This window comes from Adiantum capillus-veneris, chromosome 9, assembly GCF_014529385.1.
Source record: "Adiantum capillus-veneris isolate H3 chromosome 9, ASM1452938v2, whole genome shotgun sequence".
In the NCBI taxonomy this organism is placed as follows: Eukaryota; Viridiplantae; Streptophyta; class Polypodiopsida; order Polypodiales; family Pteridaceae; genus Adiantum; species Adiantum capillus-veneris.
Genome location: NC_140939.1, coordinates 97,919,668 through 97,937,003, shown reverse-complemented (window position 1 = coordinate 97,937,003; position 17,336 = coordinate 97,919,668).

Here is a 17,336-nt window from a genome sequence, read left to right as displayed (position 1 = left end):
GGAGCATTGACTTGGATGCAAAGGGCAAGAGGGAGGAGGACGACAAGGAGCAGGAGGTAAACTATATCCTAATTTTCATGTTACTATTTTATCCTTCATTGTCTTTTTTCTCAACCTTCATCGGTTTATGACAGGATGTTGTGGAGGTTGATGATTTTGCTTCAAGGACGGGTGGCAAGCGGACGGGCTTTGGACCTCGAGCTTCCCTTGCGCATTACCTAGGACAACTCCCCCCTGGCGATGTGGACATTATCCATAATGAATTTACTCCCCAAGCCCATTTTATGACTTGGTTGTTAAAAGCTTTGAGCAAGTTTTTGTGTTTGAGCACCATTGCTCAAACTGTGCATCAAGTGTTCCTAGTGCGTAGATCCCTTAGTATGCACAGCGTTTGGCACTGGCTTTTGTGGTAAAGTGATTGCCCAGATAGGGATACATGCTTCCATTGGCTCAACTGACCCAAAGGCCATAGTGCAGTCCCTCTTGACTAGGGAGTTGTCTTACGTGCAAAATAGGCGCCAGGAAATGATCAAAAAAATTATGAACTCCTCAGATACATGATGTAAAATCACCGTTTTGGAAGGAATAAAAAATATTTGAAATTGTCTCTCTATATTGCAAATTCTTTTGAATGTGATTTGTCAATCTTCAAAATTGTTTCAATTGGTGATATGATTTTTTTTTTGATTGGTGACTTTGTAATTTCAAGTTCTATATGTAATTGCAGTCAATTTCAGTAAGTTTGTGCTTTTTAAGTACCCTTGGGGGTAGATAAGCCTATAAGGGCCAAAAAAAATCCTGGCCACAAGGACGTGCAAATGGCCCATCCATCAATTTTGGATGGGCCATTTGCGCGCCCTTGTGGCCAGGCTTTTTTTTGCCCCTATTAGGCTAATCTACCCCCTAGGATACCTACAAAGCACAAATTGATTGCAATGGATTGGTTTTGCATCACTCATTTAGATGCACCCTTTTTATGGCAATTCCAGCATATGTTCACACTCAAGGACACTAGAAAAGGTGAAATCAATTATGAGATGAAGTTTCCAGCACACTATCACCTGCTTCAGCTATACCTAGTACACCCTTGCACCAAAAAGTCCAATTACATTGGACATTTGAAAAATCCAAATTACTATTGCATAGACACTTGGTTTCACAATATGTTATTTTTTTTAATATCCTATAGGGAATTCAAAGCTTGAAATGGCCAAAAAAGGGTGTCCACAAGGATCCATGTAAAATAATGATGCAAAACCAATAGGTTTTAGTAAATTTGTGCTTTGTAGGTATCCTAGGGGGTAGATAAGCCTACAAGGGGCAAAAAAAAGCCTGGCCACAAGGGCGCCCAAATGGCCCATCGATCAGTTTTGGATGGGCCATTTGCGCGCCCTTGTGGCCAGGCTTTTTTTTTCCCCTAGTAGGCTAATCTACCCCCTAGGATACCTACAAAGCACAAATTTATTGCAATGAATTGGTTTTGTATCATTCATTTAGATGCACCTTATAGGTTTATCTACCCTCAAGCGTACTTAAAAAGCACAAATTTACTGAAATTGACTGCAATTACATACAGAACTTGAAATTACAAAGTCATTTCATTACAAAGATAATAGACACAGTAGACACAACTGTTGATCATATTGTCATTGGAAAGTCAAATCATTACAAAGATAAGGGTGTGCAATACAAAAAGAGGGGTAACTTCGGCTAATTCTCGAAGTCTCATCGCAATCGACGTGCAAGCTGCATATCTTTTGGCTGTATTGTCACTTGCTTTGCATGTATGGGGAGAGCTCCCTGGCCTCCAGGCAATGTCTTCCTCCCAACGGCCACCCGGTGTGTGCGCGGTATTTTTTCTCGCAGCCATGGTGGCTCACTCTCTGATTTAGTGTCTGTATGGACCACCCGAGTCCTGGATGGTCCTGCTTGTGATTGGTGGCGTGACGGCTGCTCCCTATCAGACTCTGTTATTTGCTGGCCCTCTTCTTCTCTCCAGCACTGGGCACGTTGATTCATTCTCCTTCTAGGTGTTATATCTTGAGGAGGTGGAGATTTAATAGTCCTCGATGACTCTCGTGCCCTACCACCATGCCCACTACCAGATGAGTTCCTGGAACGTCCAGGCGTTCGTGGCCGTTTTCTTGTGCCTTTAAGCCATGACGGCTTCTCACATCCATGGAGGGTGTTTTTGTTGGCAAGTGGATGCTCTTTCATGGTTTGTTTGGTGCACGCCATTTTGTTGGTAAGAGCTCACCTGTTCTTAAGAAATGAGTGGTTTATGAGAGCATGCAATATTTATAAGGGCCCATTTAAAAAGGGCCCTGTTCACACTAATTTTTTTTAAAAAAGTATTATTTTTTAAATAAACATGTCGCTAAGAGTTGGACCTTGCATTCACGTTTAGTGACTCGCGCAGTATCCACTTTGATCCTTGTTGCACTCTGCATCGCCGCCATGCAGCATGCTTGGTGGGACCTTGCGACATTTGCCACTTGTTGCTATGCTCTTGACGACTCCATTTCCGCACTTCAATAGCAATCTTGGATTGTCGCGCACGCTCCATTGTGAGCTTACGAGAAAATGTTGTGCGGAAAAACCAATTGAACATCTCCTCCAAATAATTGGATTGCACCATTCCACCACCATGTCGAGTATTTTTGAAGTACACTCCCCTTGCTCGATAATGGGACTTCTCTATGCCTTGAGTGCTAAAAATTTCAAGCGATCCATACTTGTGCATAAAAAATGCACCATGCGCAAACAAGATATGTTGTTCACATGAGTAAACGATCCACATTATTAAATAAAAACAATCCCTTGTAATGAATACACCATGTAAAATGACTTACCATGTAATGTGTGATGTTATTTTGACCCCAAGAAAGGGTGAAGACCTTGGTAAAATCCGCCAAGGCTTCTTGAAATGATTGGCGTTGTTCTTCTGTTGTGCTGTTAAGGCCCATAAGCTTGACCATTTTATCAAAATGTGCCCAAACTTGCTTGCGCTTGTTTGCAAGCTCGCCATTTGTATCATTGTCGGTAGTAGCTTTGCATAACTCCTTCCAAAGCTCCCAAAGGTTACCTGCCTGCTGGTTGGAGCTGTTTTGAGCATCATATCGACTTGGCTTTCCTTGGGAAACTTTCTTCAAAAAGTGTCTAGCTTTTTGTCCACTCATTGACATTTGTTGAGCAATTAAATGGGCCTCCCCTGTGTTTTTTGCAGCAACGATAGACACATTTCCACCGTGACAGCCAATGGAATTCAAGAGTACCTCCACTCTTTCGATCGCTTCCTGAGACTTTTCCAACGGTTTCATTGTGAAAGCATAGTCAATGTGGAGCTTCAATAGCCTATCAAAAATGAGCATGAATGCGTGGAATGTACAAAAATGTACATTCGATAGAGGAAATCGAAATATTGGATTCCAAGCGTGGTCCTTTTGATCACGGTCTGGGGCATTGAGCATGGGACATCTCAGAATAGACGCTTCCCGTTCTCTACCTTCATCTCCGACATCACGACAATCTAACCCTTGTTCTCCATGCCCTTGCCATGGAAGCATGGAACCGGCCTTTGCAGTGCTCTTATATGATTTGTTTCCATTAGGTTTGTACCCTCGAGTGCAAAATGGACAAGGCATGAGAGAAGAAGTCCCTTGTTTGCAGCCAAGCAAACACTTTATGGTCTTCAAATCCCCACCTAAGTGCCACTCCACATCATAACTACCAAAACCCTCAATCTCCAACTTCTGACCTGCAATTTGGGAGTGTATTACTTCTGTGATCCATGGAGTTCTCTCAAAAATCTATGAAAGTACTCCATTGGTCTCTTTGGGCACCTCAATAGCACCCAACCACCAAATGTCTTTCTTTGATTGCACGCTAAAAGATGGGGTGGGAGATGGCTCGATTGAATCCCTTCGCTTGGTTTGCAGAAGGGCCTCATTCATTAGAGTGACACTTAGCCTCTCTAACCTTCGACTTTTCACTATTTGACACTCATCGAGTTTCAGCACAAAAGCGACTTTTGTGCCAAGCACTACAAAATAAATAGTGCTAAGACCTTTAACTTCAGAGTTATAATAAGAATAATACCAAAGAAAAAAGTAAAGTGTGTCACCTTCTTCAGGTAACTCGTAAAATCTAAGCATGGCTTCTTGAAGCCTTCTAAGATCCACGAAAATATTGTTCCACATTGTGTAAGGAAAGCCCTTCTCCGAAGATCTTATGGATCATTTCTTACCTTTTCCCCTTGTCTTTGTTGCGCATGAAGCATAAAGGGAAGTTGGCATTGTGTCCTCAATGTGTAGGTATGTCCCAATGCGGGAGAACACATCTTCGTTTGTGGCCTTCTTTGCAAGCTTGACCTTGTGAGGAACGAGAAATAGGTTTTCCACAATGCCATGTTCTTTGAGGGCATCCTTTAAGAGTTGGAAAATAGCCTGATAGGCTTTGGTGCTGATTCCAGCCTCATCACAAGCTTGTTGAGCGTCATCATCACTAGCCACATTTCTTAATTTACGCATAAGGTCCTTGGTGACTGCATCCTTAATGTGCTTACCTCCAGATGATTGTAAGATAGAAATCACGTCCTGGGTATTGAGACAACTAGTGAGAAGGTTGACTCGATCATCTTGGTTTGTTCCACCGCATGCCTCCTGGATGAAGTTTCTAGCAACAAATAAACATAAATGTTAGAAAATAGTGTGAAGTAAGAATGCATCATGCAAGTAAAGACAAAATCACCTTGTGGCTGTAACTCGTCGTTTGCGTGCTCCTCCCGAATGTGCAAGAGTTTCAATGGATGAATACGTGCGTTTGCGTTCCCTTGCACCAAGGGGTGTTTCTTTCAAGTATGTGATGGTGTTGGTAAGCTTCTAGATGTGGGACTCCTTTTCTTGCATTTGTTGTTCAAGAGTTTTAACTACCCTCTCCGAAGAGGCAACACTCTCTTGTAATGCCGTCGTCTTGAGGTGAAGAGCTTGACATTCGTGCATCCACATATGCAAAGAAGCACCTGCACCCATACACAACCGCTTGCAATAGCCTAACAAACCTGCTTCTCCCCTCCCAAGAAATTGAATAAATGTGGAAAGGCTATTAAATGGTGGATGGAAGCGTCTTATAGGATCGTAAGGGTACAAATGGCCATCCACCCAAATGTCAACATTGGTCTCACAAGCGGTGCGACGTTCCTATGATGACTTTTGATCACCTTCACTAGTGGTCTTAGGTGCAAATGCCGTGGGTAAGCGAATATGTATGCTTTTGGTGTGCGGAGTACGTGGTGGTGGAAGCAAACCATTTGTGATGTCTGTGAGCATCATGGAAGCTGTTGCGTGAGGAAGCAAATGATGAAAAGATAGAGGGGAAGGGTAGAGAGGTTGAGGAAGATGGGAGGAGAGAAGGAGGGAGGGGGGGGGGGAGAGATTGGGGAGGAGGAGGAAGGTAGGGGCAGGGAGGGAGAGGAGAGGGAGAGAGAGAGAGGAGGAAGGAGAGAGGAGAGAGGAGAGAACAAAATGTTTATTACTTTTTGGGGGAAAAGAGTTTTGAAAAAATGGACTTTTTAAGCTTGTGGGTTAAAAAATGGGTCAAAAAATGATTTTTGGATATGTATATATGTTGGGAGGGAGTTTTAAGTTAGAAACAAGTAAAAATGAATTTTTTTTAAAAAGTCAAATTTTGTCTCTTTGTGACCCACGTTTTTGCTAATGTGGACACACCCCTATGCTTCCTTCACTTTAAAAAAAGCTAGAGAGAGAAAGTAACCCTTTAGGTCCACATCCTACATTTGTCTAAAAAAAAGGCTAGAAAAGCCTACTCAAAACTACCTTCTTCAATGCCCTTGCCCCCTAAACCCCACACAACATTAGCTTTAATCCCTAAAAATTAGGATTCCTTACAAGGCCCATGCAAGGTTCATATTTCTTTTAATGTCAAGAGCCTGTGCAATCATGCTCCCTCGTTGATCCATGCCTTGGTGAAGGCATTGCAATTCGCACATGACAAGGGAGTGATCCACAATGATCTCCATCCATGGAACATCATGTTGGACTTTACCAAGGATCTCACTCCCCATATTGGAATAATTGATTGGGGATTGGCTCTGCATGTTGTCTTAGAGACACAAAAGACCAACAATACCGATGAAAACTAGCAAAAGCTTCATCCTTGGCGAGCTCCTGAGTTACTAGATGGAAATCACCCGTGCCCATGGACCAAGGCCACAAATGTGTACGCCATAGGATGGGTGATATGGCAATTTTGTAAGTTTTGTGGAGAGTTCTCTGACTACTACAGCACAGATTGGTTCAAACATAAGGTTTCAGTGGAGGTACAAGCCATATCTAGGATTGTTGTGGAAGGTTGGGTGAGGAAGAAATCCATAGACAGAAAGACCTTGGCACTTTTGGACGAAGAATTAGAAAGATTTGAAGCCCAACCAGAACGATTCTTATGCCCTCCCTCTGAAATGAGTGTAGCCTTTTTTTGATGGATATATGATGTACTTTATGAAGCAGGGTTTTCTGAGACTTTTGACTTATAAAAGCACTTTTAAAAATTGGGTTTTATGTGCCATGGATTATGTATAAGTAATAAAAACACTTTGTTATATCTCAATAGACAACAAATTTTCTATGAGTTTTGTTTTTTCTCTTAAGTTTCAAGCAATAAGCCATGTGGCATCATCACTGATTGTCATTCATTGATTTAAAAAATGGTGGTTACTCTTATATCAATTGATTGTCGTAAGATGGTGGTTATTCTAATATCAATTGATTGTTGTAAAATGTTGGTTAAAATTATAGCAATTGATTATCGTAAAATGGTGGTTACTCTTATAGCAATTGATTATCATTAAGTTTGTATGCCGTAACTGAAGTATAGTGTTTAATCAGGATATGGATAATGATAATCAAAGGGCTAAGCGCGCTTTTGAGCGTCTCAGATCCATGTGTCAAGGCGGTGGAGTGAACGACACCGCTCGAACTGCAGCTCGTTGCTCCTAGTGGGCCAACCCAATGGGTACACAATGGAAAGAGGTGAACACTAGGATTGACCGAGAAATGGTCAAATCCATATGGCCAGGCGTTGCAGATGACAACATCAAGAAAGGCCGACTCAAGCTATCACAATGCATTAATGCAGACATACGAGACAATGGAGAGAACATATATCTCGATGTTATGGGTCATCCTATGCATCATATGGATTGTCCATTGTGGTTTGACACGATGTTATACATGCATTATGTCTTGGGTGAAGCAGTGGACTTCAGCTCAAGGACACCTCACATGACGGTTGAGGACATTCGCAGTAGTGCAATCACCGTCACACGGCAAGAGATGTCATTGGCACTAGAAGGTGCATCAATGGAAGTGCACTAAGTTAAAGAGGAGCTTCAAACTCAACTGAGGCAAGCATCACAAGTTACACAAAGCTCTCATGCAGAAGCAACCCTAAATAGAGACTTGCAAAGGGAGGTGAAGGTGCTATCTCGCCACGTAAAAGAGTTAGAGGCGACTATAAAAAAACAAAATGCTTCCACATTGATTGAGCACCCAACATCTATTGAGGCCCCTCCAGCTTCTGGTGAGCATGGTGGTCCTTGCCCCATATGTAGATCATTCTTTCATGAGTGGTGTGGTCACTTCAGCTTACCATGCGGACATATGTACCATATATCATGCTTGATGCAAAGCATGATGAATAACTTTCATTGTGCTATATGTGAGTATGAGATATCCAAAAAGCTATATGCAATGTTCAAAATGTCTGAAGACTATAATAAGCTTAAAGGTCAGCGTGAACAAGAGAATGAAGATATTCTCACAAATATTTCATTATCACTAGATAGTTTTTGTAACATTTACTCATTGTCTGGCAAAAATTTATTAGTGAATTGTGAATTGTCCTCACTTCAGCTTCAATTATGATATGTGATAATGCAAAGATTTGTTAGGGCTTTGTATATTATGAAGCTTTAATAGTGATTTGTGGCCTTGTAAAGGTTTTTAAGGGCTTCGTTTATTATTAAGCAAATGTCTAAACCTTAAACTAAATATAAAAAAAAGATTATAAGATAAACAGTTTCTGAACTTAAACAGAAGTCACTCAATGGATTCGATAATCTATTAATTAAACCACCGTCGCTTGCTGCGACGGGTCAAAGTTGGTTCAATTTCCAAATTCTCTTCGATCTCTTCTAAAGTACATGTAGTTTCTACTTCATGAGATTCCCCTTGCAGCTCACTGTCTTCGTCCACCTCATCATTGGTTACATCATAAGTCCATCGCGGCATCTCCTCTTTGTAGTTCTCAGCTTGCACTCTTGCTAATAGCCGATGGTTGCAATACATATACACCAATTTTTTAGCTCTTGCATTTAGAAGGCGGTTTCTGATGGTGGAAAGTACATATTTATATGTACTCCAGTTTCTCTCAGAACTTGAATTGGATGCACATTGGGCTAGGATTCTAACAGCTAGGCGTTTAACACTAGGTTGGTAATGGGACGCTTTTATGTCCTATTAAGTGACCATTTTCCTTGAATTATGTCAAGAGTTTCAAAATGCATTTTGAGGTGCTATCTATATAGAAATTTGTCTCATGCTCTGAAAAAAACTCGACATTTTTTTGGAATATCAATTCCATCTTTAACATTGTCCTTGAACAGCATTTCACAACCTAAACTGTGTGAAAAAACGGGTCCTGTTTTTGGCTTTTTTCAACTTTTTGCAACTATATCACTCTAGAATTCATGTTTTTGAGGTCTATAATGCTAGAGAACTATCTTTAGTAGTCCTCAATATTTCCTGATGCTTCTAGGGAGAAATAAATATTAAAGTTGTAAGTTATGACCAGATCACAAAAATTGTCAAATCTTGTTTTTTAACCAGTTTTAGCTCTTCTATGATTTTTTTGGTGGATTTCATGATATCCAAATGCATTTTTTATTTTCTATGTCGCATATTGTAACATAAAGCTAACATTCCTTGAGTTTTGGGGCACCTAATGCCCTATTTTGCATATTACACAACGATGGTTGATTTCTTCAATTATAGAAGAAAACGAAACATTCTAGTATATCAAGTATAGCTTTTTCAATATTGTTATTTTCTTGTGAAAACTACATGCATTTTGTAGGTACTAACCATATCTAGTCATAAGGATCAAATTTGGCTAGATATTGAATAGTTTCTATAGAATTCTACAACTCATAATGTTGAACCCAGTTTGTTCATGTTTGCTGTATTTAACACTTCATCTTTGTCCCCAAGATTCCCCTTGGTAAGAGATGTATTATTCTTTTGACATGCTCCATGGCTCCTTATGAACATAAAGGACAATAGGGAACTAAGAAAACATGCATATATTATTTGTATTCAGCGTGCCTATAGAAACTTTTATGATATGTTTGCAGAATGGTAAAAATTCAACTTTTTTGTACCTATTTATTTTGGCAAAACAAAAAATAGTGAGTGAGAAGAAATCATATGTTTTGATCACCAACCCATTGAAGTTAACTAGGGAAATCTCAAGTCCTACAAAAATCCCTAATCTTATTTTTATGCAACAAAACGTAAGAAATGACTGTTTTCATGAAAATGCACTGGTCCATCAACTTTGGAGGCTTGGTGTGACCAAAAGATGAGAAATTTTACAAGTTTCTTATTTCTTCCATGTGTAGTAGGCCTTGAACTATAACCTCATGAAAGGATTTTACAAAATGAGTGGATCTATTATGGTTTTGGAGGTTTTTTTCAAAACCCTGAAAGGACACTTTTATGTCCTGTTCGGTTACCAACCTAGTGTTAAGGGTGGGTGCACTACCACCATTCATCATCCACCACTTCCACGCTTGTTTCTCCGTGGCAAGTTTCTGCACAAATTTTGTACCAAACTTACCCTCTTTGAGTTTAAACTTCGTAAGATCAGTAACAGCTGATGCATGCTCATCAGGATCATCATAAAACCTGCCTATCACATCATAAAAGTCTTCCAGCACCTCCTCATCAAGTTTGTCTATTTCCATTGCCCAATACTCTGGATCCAATAAGAAAGCTACGCTGTGTAGTGGACTATGTGCTCCAACCCATCGACCATGCACATAATTTCTCAAAATTTCTCTCCTCTTTTGAGTGAATGGTGTCTTCCAAGGCTTCACAATTGGCTCCTGGGGCTCCTCTGGATTTGCAAGGCTTTCTTGAACAGTCCACCAAGCCATCCACACCTTACCTATCTTAGGCAAGGCAGAATCCAGTTGGCGTAATGCGAGCATAATTGGCATCATGACATTATGCACATCCACCACATCATCCCAGAAGTGGCGATCAGCTAGTAGATCTTTGATCACCCCTATTTTTCTTTTTATCTTCTCCCTTTGACCGGCCTCCCATTCTGAAAAAGTGGCACAAACAAATGTCTCCATCACAGCATTCTTATTTTTTATTAGTGAATCTACTGTATAGTAGTTGGTGCAAAATCTAGTTTTGCACGACAGTTTTAACATAGTAGACATCCTCTGACGGTACATGTCAAGAGCCCTCTGACGCTTCAAAACAAACTTGACTATTAAGCGAGAATTGTCTACTATCCATTTGAACCACTCTGTGTCATTACTCTTGTACCAATCTTGCAATACCAAGTTCAAGTTGTGTGTACTGCAACCAACACTATATAGGTGAGAGAAGCGACTTTCAAGTATCCTACCCGCAGCCCTGCAATTTTTGGCATTGTCCATGATTACTTAGACAACATTTTCTTTTCCAAGTTCCTCAACTGCGTCGCCAATGGTGTCAGTTATAAAACTGCCAGACTTTATTTGACGAGAGCTATCCACAGCTTTGATAAAACATTCACCACGAGGACATACAAGCATGATGTTGATCAATGGCCGCCTTTGAACATTGGACCAACCATCACTAACTATGGTGTATCCAGATTTTTCTGCTACATTTAATATTACCCTTTGAATATCCTATTGTGTGCTTGTGTAACATTTATCCGACAGTTGGTTTCTCATATGGTGATATATTGGAGGGGTAAATCCAGCACCATACTCCCCAATGTGTTTCCAAGCTGACTTCCATGCATCACGGGTGACAATGGCCAATGATCCCCCAGTGAAATACACGGCTTTAGCTAGATCAAGTTGTGCTTCTTCTAAGGCAAGCGTTTTGAATCTCGTCTGTAAGCTAACCTGTCTACTTTTTGACGATCCTACTTGAAAGTCATGAGATCCATGGTTTGGAGGTGTAGTTCCATCGATATGATAAGTTGGTTCCCTACTTTGAGTGCTTCCATTGGTGGGCGTTACACCCAATGATCCCTCATACTGGTTTGATCTTATCAATACCGGGGTGCGATGGTCGAAAGTAGAGAGTTTTGATCTTTTGCTCGTGGAAATTAGCTTACCAATTAAAGCTTTTAAGTGCTGATAGCCGTTATTTGGCTTTCCATAGTGGCCATAGTAAGCTACCTCACCCTATCAAATAACTCAAACACTATGGCTATCCCTACCATTTCACTATATATAGGCGTGTGTGAGTTAGGGAACTTTCCCCATATTTTCTTTAAAACCCTCAGTTAGCTAGTCACTGGGCTAGTTGAGCCAAAAAAAAATAAAAAAAATAAAAATTATAAGTATATTATGGCCCATTTCTGTGTAAATATTCCATTGTATATAGGGCCTAAATAAAAGGATTTTTCATAATTATTGTGGTATTTATTTAAATATTTCTACCTATGGTGTGTTATTTATGCTATGTACATTGACTCACCATTACCATATTTTTTCTTATCATTTTGCATACTCTTTATTCCATATAGAAATATTTTCATGTAAGCTTCTCTTATATTTGGTGTAACTCCACCCCAACAAAAATCCAAAAAAACTAGTTTTATTTATGTGTATATTTTTTCACTATTGTGATTTTTCCCTTCCTACATCTATTTTGTTTTTTTTCTAAAAAATTAGAACACCAAAAATATTTATTTTTTTATGGTAGCCTCATAATGAGAGAGATTTCTTTTGACCCCTTTATATTTTTTCCACTTATATTATTTATATTTGACATGTACATATTTTTTAGACCCCTCAATATTTGATTTTCTTAGTTATACTATTCACTTATATCATGATTTCAACACTATCTTCAATTATAGACCTACCAAATAAGGTCAAGGGTAGGTGGCATGCATACATGCACTATGGAGGGCTCACTCTTGGAGGTATTCAAAAGAATCATCCAAAGAAGGACCGCACAAGGACCTTGTGCAGTGGAAAAAAACGGTCGGTTTTGCTGAATTTTTAAAGTTCACTTGCTCTCCGAATTTGAAAAGGTGATACAAACAAACGTTGTAGCTCGTGGGCTGAACTTTTGCCTCAAATTTTTTCATATTTTTTTGAGCTACGAGCTGTGAGCTATGATTTTATTAGTGGACCCCAGTTTTCCCATGCTATGCAGCCACACTCTCTCTTCCACTTTATCATTTTCCTCTTTCACACACACTTCTCCACTCATCATCCCCACCTCTCTCACCACTCCTCTCTGCACCCTACTCACCTTCTCCTCAACCTTGAAGAATAAGAGAAACCATGGTGAACTCATACCTCCCACACACAATTCCATTCCAAAATTGACCACCTAGTCTCATTTTTCCTTCTCCAATTTACCCATATCTATAAAAAAAACCACAAAATTCAGCCTCTTCTCTTAAAAGACAGCATCATGGTGGTTGATTACTCAGCTTCAATTACCTTGTCTCTCAAGGAAGGTCAAGAGTGGAGAAAAAATGTACCGTCAAAGCTAGTGGACCGTCAACAAGCGTCAGGCTTGGCCCTACTCAAGACACTTGGAGCATCAACCTTGTAAGGAATCCACCTTTTCTTACCTCTTAAGATTTTTTCTTCCTTATTTGTATCCTACATGGATACTCCCATTGTAAATATCCAATTCCATTTGTAAATTAATACTAACTCTACTAACACTAACCCACTATGAAAAGTCCTATCACCTCCATTTCTCTCCTCTCTCTTTCCCCACCAACTTCTTGATAATTCCAAGCAAAAGAAATTAGTTAAATTGCTGAAAATATAACCCAACCATGGTTAGAGGAGTAACCCTAGCCTTCAAAATTTCTATAAAAGGAGGGTGTAGCTAGCACAAAGGGGAGCCATAAGCAAGAGCACTATGCTATAGCTTGAGAAGCCAAGCTCAACCTCTCTAGAAGGAGCTCTTGAGTGGAAGCTCATTGTCTTATGCATGTGCATGTGTTGTAATAGGGGATTAGCAAGGGAACTCTATGCCACTGTAAGAGAGAGAGTGATCATTCAATTGAGAGTAGGAAATCTATCATTTCTCCTACTAGTGTAAGCCCAACATTTGCTGAATCAAGGAGGGTGGATTTGGACTAATCTTGGATACTTTGTCTCCCTTCCAACGTGAAGTAATGGACAACAATGATGCGTAAGTGTCTTGGTGTTTTTTGTTAAGTTCTTGATAGCTTGTCTCTGGTGTTGTCATCAATCTAGCCATAAATCCCACATACTGTAAGAGGGCGACAGGGTGGAGATGACTCCCCTGGCTTTAAGAGAGTGATTGGGGTGGCTTTTCTTGTGATGTGTTGTGGTGAAATTTACGCAAGCTATGTTGAACAAATACTAATCTCACTTTGATTTGTCATGACAGATTTGTAAGAAGGTATTAATGCAACAAGCACCCCCTCCCCCTTTCTCTCTCTTTCTTAAATATATAGTTGTGTTTGCTTGATCATTGCCGATACGTTTCAAAGCAGCCCGAGCACTATCTCTCTCCCTCTCTCTCTCTCTCTCGTGTTTTAGTGTGTGAGAGTGTTCCAATGGTGTTAAGGTTAGTGTAAATTCCTTGCTTGTTTGTGGGTTTCTCTAATGATTCTCCTCTTTTGCGTCCTAGTTCGCTCTTCAATTAGGTGGTGCCCCTGGTGTAGTTGGGATTTGGCTATGGGTTCGTTGTTTTGGTTTGTGTTGTGTTGTGCCCCAGCCCCATTGAGCAGCACGGGAGCCTTGAAGGGTGTCTAGAGGTTGCTCTTCTTGTTGCCTGCCCCGGACCGCCTCAGTGCATAGCTGCTTCTTCTGCACCTAAGCCCTTGCACTTTCCTAGCTCCTTGGATTCTGGTATTGCCACCTAGAAAATGATCCCTTATTCTTGGTGCTCCTCCAGATTTCTCTTCACCACAAAAGTTACATTTCCAATCTTGATACTTATTTAAATTTGTGGAAAAATTCCACTCGAGTCCTAGACTTTTTCCACCTGCCTTTCGCTTGCCCTACGAAGTGGTGCCCTGCGAAGCAAAACCTGGCATCAAGGTAGGAGGTCTCCTCAAGGAAGCCAGGCTTGAGACACCAACATCACCGCTCACATTCCCGGTGGAAGACATACTTATTGGATGCCTGCAATACCAATAAACATAGCTCAGTATGCTATCTCTTCTTTCAAGTATTATTCAAACCAAACATTAGTGTTATAATCAGTATCACACACAAGCGTAGTAGTGAAGCCTGAAGGGAATAAACCTCAATCTACTCAAACATGAGCAAGCAAATACAACGGTGAATCAAATATGTGATCAGTCCATCCCAAAAGTAGAGATATCGACCCAAAGATTCACCTTCCTACCCCTTTCATGAATCAATCTAGTCCAAAAAAGAACTAATGACCCATGATTGGAGCTCTAATTGAAATAGCAAGCAAATACAACGGTGAATCAAACATGTGATCAGTCCATCCCAAAACTAGAGCTATCGAACCAAAGATTCACCTTCCTACCTCCTTTCATGAATCAGTCCAGTCCAAAAAAAAACTAATGACCCATGATTGGATCTCTAATCGGAATAGGAAGCAAATATAGCTGTGAATCAAACATGTGATCAATCCATCCCAAAAGTAGGGATATCGACCCAAAGATTCACCTTTCTACCTCCTTTCATGAATCAGTCCAGTCCAAAAAAGAACTAATGACCCATGATTGGATCTCTAATCGGAATAGCAAGCAAATACAACGGTGAATCAAACATGTGATCAGTCCATCCCAAAAGTAGAGATATCGACCCAAAGATTTACCTTTCTATCTCTTTTCAAGAATCAGTTCAGTCCAAAAAATAACTAATGACCCATGGTAGAAGCTCTGATCAATATAGCAATCAATTTAGCAAATATAATAGTGAACCAAACATGAGATTAGTCCATCCCAAATGTAGAGATACCGACCCAAAGATTCACCTTTCTACCTCCTTTCAAGAATCAGTTCAGTCCAAAAAAGAACTAATGATCCATGATCAGAGTTACATTAAGTTTTAATTTTTTTTAAAGACTATTCATTTTTTTATATTTAGTTTTTCTTCTAAATTTTAAAGGATGACCAAATTTAGAGGAAGAGGTGATGTGATGTGATGTCTACTACAGGGTTATATAGAGCCGCCAAATATGGAGGGGGTACATGACGGGTCCGGCGGGATTCTTGCTTGTCCCGTCGGGCCCGTCGGGTTTCATCATAAACCTGTCCGGCCTGCCGGGATTGTTGGTTGTCCTGCCGGTTCTACATTTTCTACCGGTTTTCGTAAGTCATGACATTAGATATGTTATTAACATGAAAAAAATAGTGATAATAACAACAATAATTAACATTTAACAAAATGCGTCATCGCGTAATTAAAATCCTTGCGTGCTAGAGAAAGTTGTGCGGAGCTCTAGTGTAACAACTCCCTCCTGATGGACAAGAGGAGGTGAGTTGCTTGAGAGACAAGTACAAGCCAACCTGGCAGCCCAAGTACCAAACTGCATTCCCTGGGGGTATCCACCTAAAACCCTCACCTGGCATCCAATAAGGCATAGGAGCATGAGAAAGCCACAATATTTCTCCAGTTGATCAATGTGCTTGATGCACAACAAAAGGTTCCAAAAGCCTGCTCACATCTCTGAAGGTTGGCCTCCTGGCCATCTAAGTACAGGGTTGAGTTGTCTGCAAACTCAGTGTCCAGTAGCTCATCTCCCCAAATAGGGATCTCTAAGCCTCGTAAACCAACTTGATGTGAACCAAAAACCTGCTCATCGCCTCAACATAGAGCAGAAAGAGGAAGGGGGCAAGAGGGAAGCCCTATCTGACCAAACCTGTGAGCATGAAACGATCACCTCTACCTCCTCACAAAAGTACTTGATTGTGTGCCTGTCTGTATAGAGCTGACACACCTGTGATTGAAGCATCTGAGAAGCCCATTCTGCATAGATTGCCCTCCAAAAAGTCCCAGTCAACTCTATCGTAGGCCTTCTCAAGATCGAGAAAAATTATCACCAGATCCTCACCATAGAGCGGCGCGAGGGTAGAAGCCTCCCAAAAGGTTCAAATGTTGTCAAGGATACTACAATCCTTGACAAAACTTGTATGTGTCCCATGTATAATGCTCTCTAGAAGTGGTTGAATCCTCAAACTTAGAGACTTGGCAAGAATTTTGTAGGATGAGTTGAGGATGGTGATGGGTCTCCATTGTCGAATCTCATCCAAGGAGCCACCGTCCTTGGGAATGAGGTAGATCAGACCCTAACTCATGCTGTTAGGCATCTCTCCTGTGTGCAAGATGTAATGAAAGGCGCTGCAAAGATCTTAGCCAAGCAATTCCCAATACTCTAGGAAAAAGCCGGGAGTCAAACCATCCTCACCTGGACAGCTACCACGAGGGAGTGCTATAAGAGCATTGTGTAGCTCCTCTAGCTGAAGAGGAAGCTCAAGCCTCTGGTGCATCTCCTCAGTCACAAGACAAGGAATGTGCCCACACATGCTCTCTACATGCATCCTAGCGCTCTGACTAGGGCTCTACAGACAGTAGATTCGATAAAAGTCAGTAGCAATTTTATGCATATCCTCTGGCTCTAAAGCAACTGACCCATTGGGCCTCCTCAATTGACTGACCTTGGCATGGGTATGCCAGGGTCCCATTGCCTCAAAGAAAGTGCATGCCACTCCGTCACCCACTTGAGATGTTTGTCTATAGAAGGCACCTCCCTCTGTGCTAACGAGCTCTTGGTGAGCCTGCTGCAACTACTTCTCCAACCAAGGACTATTTGGATGCTGCTCCTGCATCCTCTGCAGGAAAGCAACGCCCTGTCGGAGACGCTGCTTCACCTCTCTCGCTACATCCAAGCGAGCCGAACACTCCTGAAGGAAGAGACGACTAAGCTGAGCAAGTCCAGAGGCCACTCTGTCAGCAGGGGAATCCTGTAAATCTAATCTCTCTGTTCAAAGGGCCTCCACTCGCTCTCTAAGAGCAGAGTCTAGCAAGACCCTCTTAGGGATGC